The following is a 20,568-nucleotide window of genomic DNA, read 5'->3' on the forward strand; positions in this document are numbered from 1 at the left end:
ATAAATACCATCTATTTAGGTCAGAACACAGTTCTATGTTAATCTCTCCTCAGCTTCTCTTTGTTATGGCACAAGCAGCAGGCAACTCCCTGAGAAATACATGTTAAGGCCAAATGGTACAAACAATTTTAATGTAATGATCACACACAATAGATTTACTAAACAATTAATGAGAAAAAATACATTAGGATCATTCAAATTAGGTAAGGTGGATACATTTGTATGGCAAAAGATCTATAGAAAAAGTAAATCACCATTGAAAAGCAACATTTCACAGTTAACTAGGGCCTAGATCCAATTTCAGGCTGCCCATGATGGAGTCAAGGTTGGATACACCTAGCATTTTGTCTCAGTTAACGGTTTTACCTTCAGACTTATGGCCTGATTTAGAGTTTGGCAGACAGGGTGCTGTGGCACAAACATGGTGGAAGTATTTACTCCGCCAAACTGACAGTACATCCTCTCTATTTAGAGTCAGATACACCATCATATTTCTGGAGGTGGAGTTCCCACGTGCTCAGCGGGGGGAAATATTACAGTGACAGCCTAGTAGGTTTGGTGGCTTCGGTCCAACTACATTTGACCTTCACCTTTGTTATAAAGAATAGTCCTGTGACTGTTTTCTTCTCTTTGGAACATCCACAAAAAGCCTGGTGAGTACTAAATAGAAAAAAAGAACAAGCACTGGCAAAGCCAATAGATCTTACCAATGCAAGAGCTATTGGCTTTGCCAATATGTTTTGGCCACTTTGTACACCAGCGTGGAGTGGTTCAAAGTAGGGTGGTGCAGAGTACAGTGGCACAGAGTGCAGTGGTGCAGAGTAGAGCAGAGTGCAGTGACCTAGAGTGGTGCAGAAGAGAGTGGCATAGAGTGGTGCAGAATAGAATAGAGTGGTGTAGAGTGCAGTGGCATAAAGGTCAATGGCACAGAGTGGAGTGATGCAGAGTACAGTGGTGTAGAGTGCATTAGCATAGAATGCAGTAGTGTAGAGTAGAGTGCCAAAGAATGGAGTGATGCAGACCGCAGTGTTGTAGAGTGCAGTGTTGCAGAGTGGCATAGAGTGCACTGGTGTAGTGTGCAATGGCATAGAGTACAGGGACACAGACTGCAGTTGTGTAGAGTGGTGTAGAGTAGCATAGAGTGGCATAGAGTGCAGTGGCATGGAGTTGATTATTCACAGTCTAGTGAAGTGGCGAAGAGTGGCATGATGCAAAGTAGAGCGCAGTGTTGTAGAGTAGAGTGGTGTAAAGTGCAGTGGCATAGAGTGCAGTTGTGCAGAGTAGATTAGAGTGGCAGATTGGCGTAGAGTGCAGGGGTGTAGAGTTATGAATTACAGAGTAAAGTACATTGGCGTAGAGTGCATTGGCATAGAGTGCAGTGGTGCAGACTGCAGAGTTGCATAGTGGTGTAGAGCGGAATGGCATAGAATGGAGTTGTGAAGGATAGATTGGAGTGGCCTAGACTGGAGTGGTGTAGAGTGCAGTGGCGAAGAGTTCAGGGGTATAGACTAGAGTGGCATAGCGTGCATTGGCATAGAGTAGAGTGGTGAAGAGTAGTGTAGAGTGAAGTGGTATAGAATAGAGTATAGTGGAGGAAAGTGCAGTGGCACAGAGTGCAGTGGCATGGAGAATTGCAGAGTGGAGTGGTAACATACTTCCATTACAGACAATACATTTTAAATTGAAATGACCAATGCTTGCACTGTTCATTTAAATGTTGGGTGCTAGAAATAAACCTTTCCTACCCCAGCATCCAACAAAATTGGCACATAAATCCTCTCACTTTGAAGTCAGAGAAAGAAAAGTAAACACCAAGCTCCCTCAGAAGACAGAGCCTTACATATGACCTCTATCCGAATTCACAGCAAATATTACAAGATCAAAAGGAGATTTTCAGGCCCGTTTACAGAAAGGAGCACTTGTGAAAGAATACAAGGAAAGCAGGTGTGAAAAGGTTTTGTTCCTTGAGAGGGACAAACTCATCATGGACAGTCTAAAACAAATGAAGCCAGCAAATAGAAAGCCATAAAATGTGAGTTACAAAGCCAATGGTAAGCAGCATGCAGAATGCATTCCCACAGAAGCTTTCAGAATGTCCCTAAGATGTCTTTAGTAAAACTAACAGCTGCGCTGTCTGGTAGTCATCGACCTAAAATTTACCCCCACTCTCTGGGAGAAAAATACCAGACTGTGAGGGTCATTAGTTTTTTCTTCTACAAAAAATAAATTCATGATTCAGGAGTTTGGTTTTGTGGTAAAAATAAGTTTGCTAAGCAGCTGCAAAAAACATGGCAACTGTCCAGAAAACATTCAATGCCCTAAGACGACCTGGAGTGCCAGTGACTCCACTGAAGGTGTAGAGATTTCTGCCAGGGAGGCTAACATCTCTAAATATGTCAGGCGGTAGTCCACCATAGCAGCAGAGGTTATTACTTCTGTTTCCTGGATGGATGGCGGGACACCCGTAAAACTATATGTACGGCCCTTAGTCTCTAAAATCAAAGTTAAAATTCTCCATCAGCACAAAGTCCAAGGCAGTGGCAAACAAAAGACCTTCATAGTCAGATACATCGTTGTTGAGTCCTCTATCACCAAGCTCCTCAGGGCAGGTCTAGGCACTAGGGGCCAGATGTACAAAGCATTTTTCAGGTCGCAAACAGCCTGATTTGCAGAATTGTGCTCTTGGCGGCAACCATAAAAATGTTTTTTTTAAAGTGCAAAATACAAAATGTTTTTCGGTAACTAGTTACCAAATTGCATTTTCCATTTGCAATTTGGTGTTTGGAAGGGGAGTGTTTAGAGAATCCCTTGCAAATACCAAATCGATATTGTATATATTACTGTTTAGCAACTGAATTCTGGTCAAAAAACAGTCATACTTTACCACCACTTTGCCTACTCTTAAAAAATGAAACTTCAAGGTTTAATTTTTGTCTTTTTAAATGCATCTTGTTTTCCTTTAAGGAAAAGGGGCTGCATTTAAAAAAAATGTTTTACTAAAAAGCATTCAAAGACATGGTGGTCAGCTGACCTCAGCAGGCCACCATCATTGGGATTACTAACAGGTTGCAAACAGCAACCTGCCTCATTAATATTCATTTAGTAGGTTGGTTTGCGACCCGCAAGGAATCCCTAAATAAAACTCAGAGACTGTCATACATTAGGTATACCAATTTTCTAATTGAGTTTCAAAGAATATCGGCATTAGGAAATTAGTATTCCTAATGTTTGTATATCTGGTCCTTGGTCTTTCTCCATCCAAGTCTCCTCTAGGGTCCAGTCCTTTGTAACCGGCTAAATCTTATTGAGTAAGAAATTTGTAGTATCTTGTGTGTCCCCATTCCCTGCAAGTCTGAGCTTGTGTTTTGAATGCTGAGAGTGTGTTGTATTTTGTACTGTATTTTGTTATTGAGTATTTTGTTTGCTAGTTGTTAAGAATTACTTTCTTCATTAACACTAGCGTATGTTTTTCACGGGTACCATGAGGCTGTATTCTAAGTTGTGCAGTTTCACTAACCTGTGTCAGTTGAATGTTTCTGCTCAACTGGTGTACATTGTTCTCCACTGCTTCAGACCTTTTCTATATGAAAGTCAATGTCTTACCTGATTATTACTCCAGCACCTTCTTCATTTTGGTGTTGAGTGACAGGTCTTTAGCTATGTTCCTGCACTGTGGAAAACATACTTGTTCTTTTTGCTGCCTTGGAAAAATGTGCCCTCTTTGCCTTATGATGTTTTCTTTTTCCTTGGAAGTCATCTCCTGAAGATGCTAAAGGGGATTGTCATCATCTTGTCTGATGGCAATCTGTTGGCTTTTCTATGGTTTTTGCAACCCCAGTAACGTCAATGTCCTCCCTGCTTCAGTACTGCATGCACTGCCAGGCATGTCACAAGCAGTATCTTGGCACACTTCCTAGACATGAGCCGCCCGGTAGCAACATGAAAAATGTCCTGCCATTTTGTAAATATAACATTACTTGTGCAACGTTTATCTTCATCATCAGCATCTTCCAGTGATTATGCACATATTGTGATGCACTGCAGTGCACCGTGTAAACTAGTCTATCAGATAATTTAAAGTTTTAAACAAGAAAAGAGAACCACAGAGAAGTGGCAACAGCTCACAGTTTTAACAGAAATAAGACTACAAAGGCACAAATATCCAGAAATGGCAGCAGAGAAAGATGTTTGAGATGTATCACATTTCAACAAATCATTGTGTCCTGCAGTTTTGGTAAATTAAGACACTTCTCTAACATATGCAAGTCTCAATGCAACATAAATGCTATTCAGCAAGGGAAGGTTGACATTCAGAATGAAGTTGAGGAGAAGGATAACATTATTGTTTTGGTGGAAAGCACCAACTAGTTGCCTGCTGTTAACATGGATCTGTGCAAAACTCTCAACTGTGAAGTCATGATTGATGAAATTAAAACTGTAATGTCAGTTGACTCTGGTTCTTTGTTTTCCTTGGTCTCTGATTTGTTCTTCAAGAAACAGTGGAGAGAGGGGAATTAAGGAGTCAACAATATTAAGGCTTATGATTATGGGAAATCAACCATAAATATTCTAAGATATTTTGTTCTGGCACCATCTTAGGAAAGATTTATCTAGCAACAAATGGTCAACATGTTCTAGGGTGGAGAGGCAAAGGAAATTTAGGACCAGTTTTGGATCCTTCAAGTGATTTGCCTGTTTATGTCCATACCACAGGAGTTTGAGTGTATTATTTCTCAGCAAAAAGACGTTTTTTTTGCAAAGAGTTGTGTGAGGTCAAAGTGTTTTCTCACAGAATTGAACTTGAAGCTGATGTATTCCCTGTTAGGTACAAATTTAGAGATGTTCCTTTAAGTTTAAGAAAAGATTTCAGTTTGTTACTTAAACAGTTACACGAGGAAGGTGTTACAGACGCAGTTGATGCATCCAAAAGGGTTTCTCCTAAAGTTTTAGTTTTAGTTAAGAAGAAATATCTTTAAGATTGTGAGCAGATTTTAGGTCACTTAACAAACAAATTATTGTAAATTATCATCCCATTCCCAAAGTTCAGGAGTTACTAGCACAGCTTGAAGTAGCAAAATATTTTACCTCCTGTGACCTGAAATCGGCATTGACCTGAAATCGGCATTTCATCAAATAGAGTTGCAAGAAGGGTGCAGGCATGCCACGTTCATCACTCTGGAAGAGATATTTCCATGCATCAGTATGCCTTTTGGGTTGACATCAGCTGCATCTGTATTTCAGAAACTCATGTTTTATGTTGAATAGTCTTGAAGGTGTTATCGCTTTTCAGGATGACATTTCAATATATGCTGATACCATTGAATTACACAATCTCAGACTATTCAAAGTCTTAAAAATTTCACATGAAATGGGTATGAAGTTACATATGGAGAAATATAAGTTACTTACGCAGGAGGTAAAGTATCTATCACATGTCAGTGAAGGAGAAGGAGTCTTTCCCAAACAAAGGGCTTGATTTAGATTGCGGACGGGTTATCTTTTACCATTGTGATGGAGCAATCCAACTGCCAAAATCTAAATCAGGCCCAGAGTTTGTTTGCTGCCATTGACTCCTTCGAAACACCCTCTGATAAAGATCAGTTTAGGTCTCATCTTGGGGTATGTGAATCGTTAGCAAATTCTCTCAAATAGCTTTATCTCTCAGGACTTACATTAAAACGTTTATTTGGTTACAGGAACATCAGTCAGCTTTAAAAAAAATTAAATCATCTATTGTCAATGCCTCACCACTTTTCCCCTTACATCACAAATATCACTGTATCATATATGTTGATGCTAGCTCAGAGGGTCTACACTAGCACTGAATCAAAAAGGCCAAGAGTGTGACAAAACTGTAAACTTTGCTTCAAGGCCACCTTCTATGTCAGAATTTAGATATTCTGCTATTGAAAGAGAAACAATGGTGTGAATGGGCAGTTAAACATTTTAAGACATTTCATTTATGGGGAAAAATGTTCACTATTAAAACAAATCATAAACTGTTGTTGTCCTTGCTCAATAGCAATGGGGCAGGCAAAGCCTCTGCTTGTAGGGTTTTATCTAAAATGTATGGATGCCATTGTTATGCTAATTACATTCAAGGGTCTTGCAATGTCTTAGCTGACTGCCAACATTATCTGATTTTACAGTGAAAGTCACATAGGACACGATATAAGGAATGTGGTAGCATCTGTGGATGATGTTTGAAGCTTGTGTGCGGACAGTTTTAACACAGAATGTTGGTTGGATAGTATCAAATGTGTTGAGGATTACTTAAAGTTATTGATTTCACCAGTAAAGGCTGGCTTCATGAGGATTTACTGTCTTCTTCATGTAGGTGTATCAGAAAGTCAGAGATGTTATTTCAGTTAATGATGGATTTGTTATGAAGGAAGAGTGCCATTCCTCCCACAAATACTCACCACATTATTATTAAGTTAGCTCATTCAGTACATTTGTGTGAAACCCTTAACATGAAAAGGGTCAGAGAATTGTTTTGGTGGCCGTATATAGATTAACAAATTTCTAGCTTTGTTAAACAATTTTCTATATGTGTCTGATAGGCCTCTTATTATAAGTAAGGTCACAAACAATACATACAGAGTTTCCCAAAAGGCCCTGGAAAACATTGGCTTTAAACTTGTTAAGTCCCTATGAAAATTTCTCCTACAGCAAGGTATATGCTTTTGTACCTATTGACTATTTCTCCAAATGGGTTTAAATTAAGTGGACAGCTCAATCCACCTCAGACACTGTAATTCAATTTATCATTGAATGTTTTCTTAAGAAAGGATTACTTAGTAGTGTTGCCACTCACAAGGATATCTTTGGAAGTTGCAGATAATTGTTAAAGATGAAGGTATTTCTTATAAGAAAATGTAATTATATTTTCCCAATATGGAAAATCTAATTGAAAGGTTTAACAGATCTATTGTTGAAGCTGTGCAGGCAGCCCTGGTCAATAATGCTGATGTCAAGAAATGTATTTCAGAAAGAAATTGTGCATATCATTCATCCCCTAATTCTACCACTGGGTTTTCCACTTTTGCCATGCTGAACAGGAGGGTTCTATGCACCAATCTCAATCCATCATGGAATAAATGTGAACTGCTGTTATTGATCTTACCAAGATGTAGGAGAAAGCGAAAAGTAGTATTCAGGTCAAAATCATTGGCACAGTTGTTGCCAAGGGGAATGTACATAATTTCAGATTAACCGTGGAGGATTAGATCAAGATTGAATTACCCTACCATCTCAGATAAAGTCATCACAATCAGAAAATCTTCTGCCAAACTCAACAATGATTCTTTGTGGAATGTGGGTAGATTAGCCAATGTTAATAACTGTTTGCTTTGTATGTGTAACAATAAAGACTCACATAAGAGTTGACATAGTTAATTATGTTGAGAATTTTAATATTGGCTCCCAATTTCCTTCTCTTACAGCTGATATCAGAAAACCTGGATCTGAGAGTTCAAATGTGAACCGCCTTGCTTGACAATATCTCTTCTACTGTGTGCTTGTCTTCTGAATGAGTTGATTCTGCAACCTTTAATACAGATGTCCTAGGCATTTTTGCAAAATGTTTGGAAGATGATTTGGGGCTTTCATCAAGCAATGAAAAATGCATCCTTACTTACATAAACAATGGACTTAATGACAGCAAAGTGGAAACGTCCCAAAAGGGAAACCGTAGCACCTAAAAAGTTAGATGACTTTGTATTGAACTGAATTGCTAAGGGTAAGTGGTGTATATTGAATTGCATGTTTTATTTAAATTCAGTATTTTATTTCCCAGTTGTTTAGAATAACTTTCTTGACTAATACTAGCTTATGATCCTTGTGAGTAGCATGAGGCTGTACTCTAGAATTGTTTGGTTTCACTTACCTATGTCAGTTGAATGTTCCTGCTAAAAGTGTTACAATGGTCTCCACTGCTGGGAACCTTTTCTACAATAAAAACAGTTTTGTATCTGATTGTCCCTCCAGTCAGAGTGGTTTCTAGGAGACAGACAGTTGACAGGAAGATGGAGCACTGACAGGACCTATCTGCTGTTGCTGTAACCTAAGGGCCTATCATGAAATATAGAACTTACCTGCCACTTGAGTAGGTCTACATTTAGATTTCAGTGAAGTGTTCTTAAGGGACCTGCTTTTTAATGAGGAACCTTCACATGAGAAGGAAGATAGCCCTATGGCCATGACGGACTAGCCTGGATCTGCCCGCCCTCAAATCCACTGGCAAGTGGTATCAGTGCTGGCTGCTAGCCAGGACGAACCAAGTGAGGATGGTGATAAGGTCTGGCAAGGACAAGGAGTCAGCTGATTGGAGTTATAAACTGAGGTTATATGCCCCGGTGAATAGTTCTAAGTTTATGGGCAATGCTATGGAGACAGTATTATAAAGGCAATGCTCTGAGGACAGTGCTGTGGTAACAGAGGGAAGTAGCACAACATTTATTTTAAGTAAGTATAACCTGAAATGACACATAAAGCTTCAGGAATACATTCAATGATTAGAAGCATTGAAAAGTGTGCACTATGTTCCCCAATTGAGGTACCTGATGAAAATGGCCCTCTCTACAAGTCACCCCAAACTTTTTGCCTTCATCCTCCTGCTTTTTGCTGGATGTTTCCTTGTTGGCCTTAGGACTCTGTTCACTTTACCACTGCATCTTCACCAGCAACCAGTACTTCAGAAGTGACTCCAAGGGCTAGATTAGCTGATTTCCTGTTCAGAGCCACAGGGACATAACAGGCTCCCACCATCTTGAACCCGCACCGGACCCCAGCCTGAGTAAGTCCTGAACCCCCACTCCCCAGAGGTCTCCACCCACTCCTAGGCCCTCGGTGGTAGTGCTAAAGGTGCCTGGGTGACCATTTTCTAAAACTGAGGACTTGCTATTTTGAACCTTAAACTTTAAAAATTCACAACTCCATTTATACTGATTGAATTTTGATGGTTTTGGTGTCAAATAATTTATTAAACTGTTCTCTATTTTTCTAAATTGGTTTGGGATTTTTTTTTTTTGTGTTTTGACTTTATTGCTGTTTGTGTGCTGCATAAATACTTTGCTTCTAACTTTAGCAAGACTGTGTTTTGTGCCACGCTACCCAGGGTTAAGCACAGGTTAAATTTGTGACTTTTTGTGGTTCACCCTGCAAGGAATTGTGGCAGTTGGTTGACTAGAGCTCCCACCCCAGTCAACCAGCAACCACATTTCTTACAGTACCTGTGGCACAGACTAGTCCATTCCCTTGAATGATCCTGTGTGCCCAGTTGGTGCTAGTGTACTGTCACAGTTAGACATTGGTCCATTTGAATGCAAGTATCTTGTGTGTTGGGCTCATATTTCACTCACAAGCCTTGCTAGAGAAGCATGTGCTGTGTGAAAAATAACACCCCTGGAGAGTGCATGAGGTCGGATAGACTTAAAGGAGGACAGAACATGGTCCCCTAGAGCACTTTATAAAGGGCTTCTTCATTGTTTTTGGTGCCCAGCTCAGAGTGACCAGAGGAGAAGGTGCAGCTTCTTTTAGAACTGTGGTCAAGATGATGGTTAAAGGTCTTATGATAATGTGCAGCACCATGTAAATGGGGACGTTCCTCTCCGACATGAGTCACTCGACACTGGAAGAAGAGAATGAGGTGGTTGGGGTTATAGTAATGCAACTTGTACATGCAAAAGAGCTTTACCAATATCCTGGATTCTATACCGGAGTGTGAGGTGCCAGCTACGTAGACCTTGACATCATGAAGGAGGGTACTAAGCTGATGTTTAAGGGGTCAGGCCCGGAGACATTGAAGAAAGACAATCCATGTTATCCAGGTTAATTTAGGGAAAAAAGTAGGGCTATCTCCAAGGACATTACAGATACAAATGATCCTGTCTTGTGTGAGGATATACTGTGTCTTGAAGTTGTGGGAAGTTGAAACATTCCATTCCTTGTTCATGTATGACATTGAGTTAATTCATCGGGGGGTTATTTGCATTTGTGCTGTTCATATTACTCTCTGTACTTCCGTTAAGAAGTGTGCCTTGTCTCCAACTAACTGGTTAGTAAGGCTTAGGTTTCTGAAAAAGTGGTGTATCAGCTCTTATGCACCACTTCTTCTACGCACCCCCCCATTGGCACCTAACAACAACATGGCTGCACCATATTTAACATAGAATATTTAACATACGATATTTGACAGACGACGCACCACGGCAGTAGTTAGAACAATAGCGTCAGCATTCTTTATGTTATTGTGGTGCTTTGCTACACTAGCGTAAAAAATGTTGAAACTAGTATAGCAAAGTGCACAGAGGCCCATTGATTTAAATGGGTGCGTAATTTTAACACCTGCTCTGGGCAGGCATTAAAAATTAGAGAAAAAATGGCGCAGTGAAATCTGTTAAATTTCACTGCACCTTTTTTCAAGCCTCCTAATGCCGCAATGGCCCCCTTGCATACCTTATGCCTGGCACAGGCATAATGTGGGCAAAAGGGGTTACAAAGTATGCATTGCACCACTTTGTAAATATGGCGTGGGAAAAATGGCACCTTAACGCAACATTTGGGTAAAAGAAATGACACTAATGTAGCACTATAGGCTTCTTAAATCTGACCCTAAGTTTCCATGCAAGTTGCCTTCTGTGTTTTGGGAGTTGCAATTCATGTTAATGTTTGTGGTGTGCTGAATGATTAGTACTGCCAGGCAGTTTGGGAAGTTTAAATTATTCACCTGCAGATTGTTTTGGGAGTACTGTGTGAACATTTTCTTCTGTCTTAATATGTATTTGAGTAAGCAGTTTGAAAAGTAGGGTGCAATATCCATCTGTGTGTTGATGTATAGATAAGTGCATGTTCAAGTGCAGCAAATGTGTGGAAGAGTAGTATCCCATCACAAGAGGTACAAGTTTAGTACACCTGAGTGTGTGCTGTTACAAACTATGAAAAGATCAGTTGTGTGAGGGAGCACCACATGATATGTAAAGATGGGGAAAAGTAGAACTCTTTAATTAGAGGTTGTATGTGGGGAGTATACCATGGTATATGAAGTCAAGAAAGTGTAGTAGCCTGTCATGGGAAGTTGCATGGGGGAGTATCATGTAGTGTGCTAAGTTAGGCATGTTTTGTACTGTGTTGTGAGAAGTTGGATGGGTGAGTAACCAATGGTGTGGTAAGTTAGGAAAGAGTAGCAACCTTATCAGAAGCTGCAAGCAGGAGTACACAATGGGTGCAATGTGGGAGAAGGCAAGTGCTTTGTTGCAAGAGGCTGCAAGTGGAAATACCCCCACTGATTGCAAATCTAGGTAAGAATAGTACCCCCTGCTGTTGTAGGGGAAACTCACAAGTTTTGCTTTACTGTGCTCTGGGAACAGTTGCCATCTTGTACAAAACTTTTGACAGGCAAGTGGTATGCAGAACAGAGTACATTTGTGATAGCCTTGTGGTGCATTCTATTAATTTTGCATGTAGCACAGCCTGTCAGTGTTGTGTTTCAACAGTAGTATTTGATGAAGCTATAGCGAGTTATACGCAAGAACTTCTTTAGCTGTTGACGTGGTCATGAGTGAGTGGCTGTATTTCTGGACTGCATTAGTATTTGATTGTTGTTCTGTATCAATCTTTATTTGATCTTGCCTAGGTTGAGAAATATCTATTGTGAACTTATAGAGGGCTTAGGGCCTGCACATTGCTTAGCATGGATTGGATTTATTGTCAATCTCAGTTCCTTACTTCTTATTCAGTGGCCTGTGTTGGACAAGGCCTTTTTGCAGGGTCACCCCCCAGATTTTTTGTTTGCATTAGGACTCTGCCCCTCTTTACCCTGCTAACTAGTAGTAAAGTGCTTGTGTTCTCTTCCTAAAACGTGGTACTATTGGCATATACCTGATTGGTACATTTTAATTATATGTAAGACACCACAAATGGACACTATATGTATCCACAGTCTGTACATTAAATGGTACTAATGGGACCAGCACTCATTGTGCCATTCACTAAAGTAGCCTTTTACAACATGTCTCAGGCCTAAGGTAGGCCTTAAATTCTAATAAGGCAGGGTGTATTGTATTTAAAAAGTAGGACATGTGTACTTACGTTTTATATGTCCTGACAGTAAAAAAAACTCTTAAAGATTTAGTACTATGTAACTTTAGGTTTGGAGCAGGTGGAGATATGTAATGTTAAAACCTCGTTAATGGTAAAGTTTGACTGTAAGTTAAAATTCTGAAAATGCCACTTTTGGACAGTTGAAAAGCACAAAGTGATGGGTGCAATGCTTGAATTAATCTCAGCCACTGGCAATCGCTCAGGCTGTATCCCACATCAGTCTTGACCCTGCTCCTCATGGGAACAGTCCAACCCAACCTGCCAGGTCCTCCCTGAACCAGAACACAAGCAATCTAGGACCGGTTTTGCCATCCTTAGGGCACTTCAGCCAGATATAGCTTGGTTCCAGTGGCATGGCGAGCCTAGGACCAACATCTAGGCATACCTGGTGCACTTAGGACATCAAATGAAAAAACAACAAGGTGGTGGGTGGAATGCTTGAATTAATCTCAGCCAATAGCAATCACTTGGGTCTGCATCCCAATCCATTGTTTTCACCCACCATTCCACCTCAGTTTGGACCCAGCCATATAGAAAATTAGTCTTGATCCTGATCTTCATGTGAACTGTCCAGCCCAAATAGCCAGGCCTTGTTCTTCCTGAACCAGAGTACAAGCAACAAGCAACTGGTTTTGCCCATATTAGGGCTGTTCAGCCAAGTGTAGCTTGGTTCCAGTGGCAGAGTGAGCCGGGACCCATGTCTGGGCATATCTGGCGCACTTAGAGTGTCAAATTAAAAAACAACAAGATGATGGGTGGAATGCTTGAATTAATCTTAATCTCTGACAATCACTTGGGCTGCATCCCAAACCACTGTTTTTTACCCACCATGTCAGCTCAGTTTGGTCCCACCCACATGCAAATCAGTACTGACCCTGCTCTTGATGGGAACAGTCCAGCCTGAAGTACCAGATCCTATGCTCCTTGAACCGGTACAGAAGCAGCCCATGACTGTTTTTGCCCTTTTGAGGGCTCTTCAGGCAAGGATAGCTTGGTTCCAGTGGCACACTGAGCCTGAGACCCATGTCTGGGCATACCCAGCACACTTAGGGAGTCAAATGAAAAAAACAACAAGGTGATAAGTGGAATGCCTAAATTAATCTCACCCACTGGCAATCGCTCAGGGTCAGATTCCAGTCCATTATTTTTTGCAGTGAATGGAAACCCTAACTTCTGAATTTTCCCTTTTTCACTTAGGAGGAGATCTCACAGATGCTAAGGGTCAAAGACCGGAGGGGCTCCTCTTGGGGATCAGGACTCTCACTATTGCACAGGATGACAGCAGGGCTCAGGCACTTCCAGCTGCAGGTTCAGAGAGGTCCAATTGCAACAGGTCAGTTGGGAAGCTGCAGGGAGGCCTCTGCATCTTGTTGTGTCCTTGTAGCCCACACCGGAAGTCAGACAACTGACCCCTGGAGCCACTCTGGGAAACCTGGGATAAAGGCAAGCAGGTCCAATCTTCCTTCTCAAACAGAAAGACAGTCCTTCAAGCAGCAGGGAAGTCCTTCTTCCGTAACTTCCACACGTCCAGAAGTGTTCTGATGAGTGGCTCTGGAGGTCCAACATTTATACCTGGGGTCAGCCTTTGTTGGCAGGCTCCCTGACTCACCCACACATCCGGTTCTGGAAAGCACCTCCACTTCCCCTGTCAAGACTCCAAAATGACCGAGGGTGACAAAAGGCTGGGCAGGCCTGGTGGCAGGCTCCTTTGTATGTGCAAGAGGCAAATCCCTTTGAAGTGTAAGTGGGGCTGGATACAACCCCTCCCTAGTCATCCTGTCAGTATGGCCCATCCTATCCATAACTAAGGTTCCTTTGTGTTACTGTCTGGAAGCAATATACAAACCCAAACAGTAGGGTCTTTCACAGTCATGTGACCAAAGACACAGACAGAAGGCACAAATGGTTGGGACATGAAAATGCCAACTTTTCAAAAGTTGCATTTTCAGAATTCTAGCTTAAGGTCTGACTTTACCATTTTAAATTACAATTCATTTGACTGTAGACAGCATACCTACTCTCCATCTAAAGTTACCACTTATTAAATGTAATAAGGTAACCCAGTATTAGACAATGGGAGAGGCATGCCTTGCAACAGTGAAGAATGACTCTTGGAGTTTTTCACCGCCAGAACATGCAAAACCTAAGTCCTACTTTTTAAATATAATGCACCTTTCTGTATGAGCCTTTAAGGCATACCTTAGGGGTATTCTCTATTTAAGTATTAAAAAAGGAATGTTTAGACCTAGCAAAATATTTATTTTGTCTGGTCGCAATGGCAGTTTAAAACTGCATTACAGGCTGCAGTGGCAGGCTTCAGATATGTTTTAAAATGTTACTTTAGTGGATGGCACAATGAGTCCTTCTGCCCACTCATAGCATAATTTACAGGCCCTGGGTCCATTTATTACCATTTACTGGAATCGAACAGTAAATTAAGATGGAACAATCAGGTATGTGTGAATTGTACCGTTTTGTAGGGTTAGAAAACAAGCCCTCTACCACTGGTTAGCAGGGGAAAAGTGCACAGGGTCCTTATGCCAACAAAAACAGGTTCAGCAACATAAGGCAAAAAATTGGGGTTCACTCTGCACAACAGGGCAGATCAACATGACCACCCTCCAGCAAAATGCTAGGCTAGACTTATCATTACCTTGGTGGACATTCCTGCTCAGGTGACAGAACGAGGACAATGGTCCTTTTTTGCATTGGCACTCGTCAGCTTTATAATCATCCTAACCTAACTATGTCCCCCTGGCACTATACTCTGGTCTCACTACACTAGTCTATGGGAAATTCTTCTCCTCATCTGTAGACCTCCTCTATGAAGTTCCTAAACTTAACCTGCCCACAGATGCATCCCAGTAGGCAAACAGTACCACCAAGGCTAACAGGGTGATATGGCCCATGTTAGCCTTAGGGTCAGACTTCTGTTTACAACCCAGAGAAAACTCTACCCATAAGGACAACATCCAATAGAGGCGACGGTCAGTGCGAAGAGCCAGGCCCAGGGCTTTTCACTTCCGGATGAAGGCTCCAAGAGGGGGCCTTGGACAGGCCCCACATCCAACCTTGGGGCTGACAAGAAGTTCCCTACTTGCTCCTAAGACTTGCTACAAAAGGTGGTGCACTGCAAGCTGTATAAAGGACAGTATATAAACAGCCAAAAACCAGTGTTACAGTATAAAGAACAACAATTTCCAATTTAATACTTCAATTACAGTACAAAATGTTGACTTTATACCACCCAAAAGGGCAGTGTAAATTCTGACCACAAGTAGTAAATAAACAGAAAGGCACAAAGAGCTTAATGTCCTTGTAGTAAATTCTTAAACAGAAGATAAGTAAACTATGAATAGCCTGCAGTAAATTCTTAGACAGAAGATGAATAGTCAACGCGTTTCGCCCAACATTGGGCTTCTTCAGGGCTGTAAAGTAACCAGAGAGAACATATGTATTCTGTCCCTAGTGCAGAGGGGAGCACGTAGATGTAGAAGTGTACAGAAACCACAACCGGAGATAAGAAAAAGAATATATATATGAGTGTACAAGGAAACCAATCGAAACGATCAATCAAAGATCTATAATGTGGACAAACCCGTGCATGGCATGTTCTAGATCATGCATTTAAATAGTGTGCAGTATATAACCCGTAATATAGCAAGGAAGAAGGTAATGTCGATGGGGTGTACATGGCAGGTAGTGATACGTATAATACGAAATGTCAATGACAGCAGTAAGGAGAAACAAAGCAATGTGCCCTATAAAAATGTATTATTTATATGTCCAATCAAAAGTAACACAATACGTGTTAATGTATCCGTCACCTGAAAAATAAGTTCCAAAATAAGTATGATAATTTGTACAGGCGACAGGACAATGAGATGTTGAATCACAATAATCTCATGGTCCAGAAAGAAAGTGAGAAAAAATGGATAAATAAGAAGAGAGAGGCTTACCGCTATGTAATATGCCACGGAAGTAACTTTGCAGAAGGAACAATTGAGCAAAAGTAGGGAGAGAAAGTGACCAACCCAATATGTGGCGCAGAATTGAAAAAATATACCTAGAAATCAAAAACAAGCCTACAAGGTATAGACAGTGAAAGTAAAGGGCACATAGAGTCCCCAAGGACCAGTAGTATAATGGGAACCATGTGGGGTTCAAAAAACACTTACCGTACGTAAGTGAGAGGACAACAGAGTAACTCCAAAATAGAAATACCCAAAGAAGGCAAAAAAATAAATAAATAAATAAAAAACATTATAATAAATAAAATACAATAAAATAAAATAAAAGGGAAGCGAAAGTGCATATATATATTTTTTTTCTCTAAAAACAAAGATAAGTATAGCCGAAATATTAAGGAAGTGTATGGTAATTATGTCAAGGAGCAGCTGTGCTGAACCCAAGGTTATTGTAGATAAAAGTAAGATATGAATAGTAGGAGCAATAGGAGAGAGTAAACCACAGATCGTGATAATAATAAGAAAGAAGAGAAAAAGTGACTAGAAAGGAAAGCGAGACCCAACATAGGTGATGTGTTCATATGACCCTAGTTGAGAAATGTGTAATTCAGTAAATACACTGTATAAAAAATTACGTAAAGCATACTGAAAATAGATTAAAACATTTGAGACAATATATCAATCAAGGTACCCACAATAGTACAACATAATGCACAGATAGATCAAATAACAATGTGCTATCACAAAAAGTAGTGATCACTTTACAACAAGTACAAAGGAAAAATGGATTTGTATATCCATGAAAACATGAATTACAAAAGAGGTGAACAGGTTATAAAAAGAAATGAAGTTCATGGTCCGTATTGTGGCCTCGGTCTACCGCTTGTAGGCGACAGATCCAGGCCGCCTCTTTTTGGCGTAGGGTCATTTCTCTATTGCCCCCTCTCGGATGGGCAGGGACAAATTCGATGCCATGGAACCAGATTCTTGGATCGTTAGGGTGAACAAGTGTCATATGTGTGGCAAGTGGATATGTAAAGTCATGATTTTTTATGGCTCGCAGATGTTCTTGTATTCTGTGTTTTAATGGGCGTATGGTGCTGCCTACGTAAATCTTATTAGAAGCGCAACCCAAAATGTAGACGACAAATTTAGTGTTGCAATTAATAAATTGGTGAATAGTAAAACTCCTCACATTGTGATAACAAAAGTCCTTAATTTTATCACGACCAAAGATACAGACATTACAGCCATGACAAATATAAAAAAAGGCTTCCTAGACCTCTGAGGTATCTCAGAGTGGGGGCAACAGCCTGCAGTGTTAGGTATCCCCCTTCCACTATCCTTTACACCAGTCTAGGGATGGTGGCCTGAGACAGGCCTCTCAGCCTAGGGTCAGTACATTCAGGCTGAACAGGTGCATGACAAGTCTTAGGTTCAAGGGCAACCACCATCCCCCCTCAATGGTGACACAATCTGTCTGTGTCATGCAAGGGTTGGCCTGGTGCAGGGCTCCTGTTGTCTGTCTTTGGGCTAGCCTTGTCAGCATCTCCATGTCAGAAGCGGTCCCTCCAGGATCAGTCTTGGGGTGCTCTGCTCTCGGAGAAGGGAATCCCTGATCCAATCGTACCATCCATTATGGACAGTCTCCACCTACTGCCCCTCCATCTGGGCATCTATACTCTCCTTTTGGGAAAAAACTGAGTTCTCGGGCTGTGCTGGGTGACGAGCTCTATTTACCCAGGGGGTAACTCAATTCCCAGAATAAAGTCAATAGGCATCTAGGAACTAATGATGATCCTCCTCTGGGTCACCTCCCCAACTCATTCGAAGGGCACCAGAGCCATAGGGTGGAAAAAGTCCTACACATGGACCTACGTTACCCTATGCACCTGTCCAATGTAATGCTGTTGAGAAACTGACCTTTCCACCACCATGGACTGACTGGCTAGTGGCCTTCATGTCCGGCTCTTTAAGACTCACTTCATGAGCCAACAAGATTTTTCTCTCCTCCAAAGCACTCTCAGTGTTCTTTTACCCTGCCAGCCTCTCTCTCAGGGCCACTCTATTTTCCTCCAAGGCCCTCTAGGCAGCTGCCTCCTTCTTGGCAGCCTCCTTTTTTGCAGCCTCTGGCAAAAAATGATGGCTTGGGATGAGCCTCAGATGACCGACAACATGTGGCGCTTGTGCTTTTAGGTGCTGTTTTGACTTAAAATGTTGAAAGTGAATATCTCTAGTTCTACTTACTGGATTTTTGTCATTCTGGTATGATTTTATTTTGTTGCAATTTACTTTCTTGTTCCAAAAGCCATGAGATGGAAGTGTCTTGGTCTGGTCTTCTTTCCATAAGTGTCCTGTGTAAATATTTTACAAATTTTCTTTAATTTAAGCCTGACTGCCTCTGTTCCAAGCTACCAGAGGATTAGGCACCGTTTAATTTAGTTCTCTTGTGGTTCACCTTGACAAGGATTGGGTGTTTGCCTATGTGGGGCTTCCACCCCCTGAACCATTACCCCAATGAGGCACAGCTTGTCATCCACCTCTTGAGTTTAATCCTCCCCACAATTCACAGATTGTCTGTAAAAGCACAACATGGATATGTTTGATGCAGTGTCAGAAGAGCACAATTTAAGGATTGTTTTGTGTTATCTCCTGCACTCCACATATTGCAAGAAAGAGCAAGCTTTGACACACAAAGGCTTATAAGATGTTGGTGGAAAGGCCATGTGCTGTTCTCTCACAGATGGCCTCTGAGGCATGACATTTTTCCTGAATGCTCATAAACCTGCTCCCTTGGCTACTGCAGAAGATCAACTGGCTGCATCCTGTGGAAAGTAAATTAAGTCTTGACAAGATTTTGCCTTTATATTTTGGCAATCCCTTTGTCATGATGTGGTGGGTCAACAAAGCTGCAGTGGTTAGGTTTCTAACCATCCCTGGTGCTTAGTATTATATCAATGTACCAAAATAAATTATAAATCCATTTTAACTGTGGTGGCTGGTTTACAACCCACTAAGCAATATTGGGTGGGTACTACTTTCTGGTCATGATTAGTTCCTCTAAATGAGTTCAGGGAGACAGCAGAAATCCAAACTACCTTTCATAAATGAATAGCACAATCAAAATAGTACTAAGAAACATGGGATAAAACTTTAAAATGTTTATTTCTACAACGCAGGTCTAGTGCAGAAAATATGAACAGTAACCACATAAAATGAGAATATAAATGCAGCAAATCATGACATGGTCAGCACAAGATGAACATTTCCTTACATGGTTAGCAAGCTCTTAACATCCTAATTCCCTACTGTAGTTCTGCATGTTAAACGAAGCAGACAAGCCTACCAAACAAGTTTCATAAGATTGATCACACAGTATATCTTTTCTCAGTAAAAAATGGCTCTTTCACTAATCTCAATCACAGCCTTTGCCTTAGAATGATAAAAAGTGATGAATTGAAGACCACTTTCCTGTGCTCCTCTTGGGGATGGGTTCATTTGTCGCAAACCAGCCTGACCTCTGGCCTGACAGTTTCATTAAGAAATGCGTCCAAACTATAGCCAAAGCACCTTGTTGCTTTTTTGTTCCTTTTTTAGGTCTGGTGACACTAAGGCCCATATTTATACTTTTTTATGCAAACCAGCGCCAGCACTCGTTGCGTCCAAACATTTACAGCTGGCTAACGCCATTACAACGCACCAGGTGGGCGCCTTATTCATAGATTGACGGTAGCCGGTGCTGCGGGCTAGTTAGAGTAAAAAAATTACTCTAACCGGGCAGCGCAGGCGTAGGGAAGAATGGGGGTTGTGCGTCAAAAAATGGTGCAAGTCAGGTTAGAGTAAAAAATTATGGCTCTAACCGGTCTTGTGCCATTTTGTGATGCACAACCTCAATTGAAATGACTCCTGTCTTAGCCAGGAGTCATGCTCCCTTGTCCAATGGCCATGCCCAGGGGACTTCTGAACCCTGGGCATGGGCATTGCGCACAGTGGCATGTAGGAGGGCCCAAGTTAGGCCCCCTTATGGCACTTTAAAAAAATTAAACAATATACTTACCTCTACATACCTGGGATGGGTCCCCCCTTCCATGGGTGTCCTCCAGGGGTGGGCGAGGGTGGCAGGGGGTGTCCCTGGGGGCAGGGAAGGGCACCTGTGGACTGCTTCCATGGTCAGAGACCATGGAAATGAGCCCACAGGTCCCTTAACGCTTGCCTTCACCCAGGCGTTAAAAAACGGCGCAAATCAGGCTTGGTGCCGTTTTTTAAGGCCCGCCCCCTCCTGTGCGTCAAAATGACACGGGAGTATAAATAAGGCGCACAGGCCTTAAAGTCATTTTTTGGACGGGAATGCCTACCTTGCATGTCATTAACGCAAGACGGTTTCCCGCATCCAGAAAATGACACACATTGATGAATTTTGACGTTCGCATGGTCGGGCGTCAAAGTATAAATACGGTGTTAGGTTTGCACCAAATTTACATCAAACATTTTTACGCAA

Source organism: Pleurodeles waltl, chromosome 8 (assembly GCF_031143425.1).
Source record: "Pleurodeles waltl isolate 20211129_DDA chromosome 8, aPleWal1.hap1.20221129, whole genome shotgun sequence".
NCBI lineage: Eukaryota > Metazoa > Chordata > Amphibia > Caudata > Salamandridae > Pleurodeles > Pleurodeles waltl.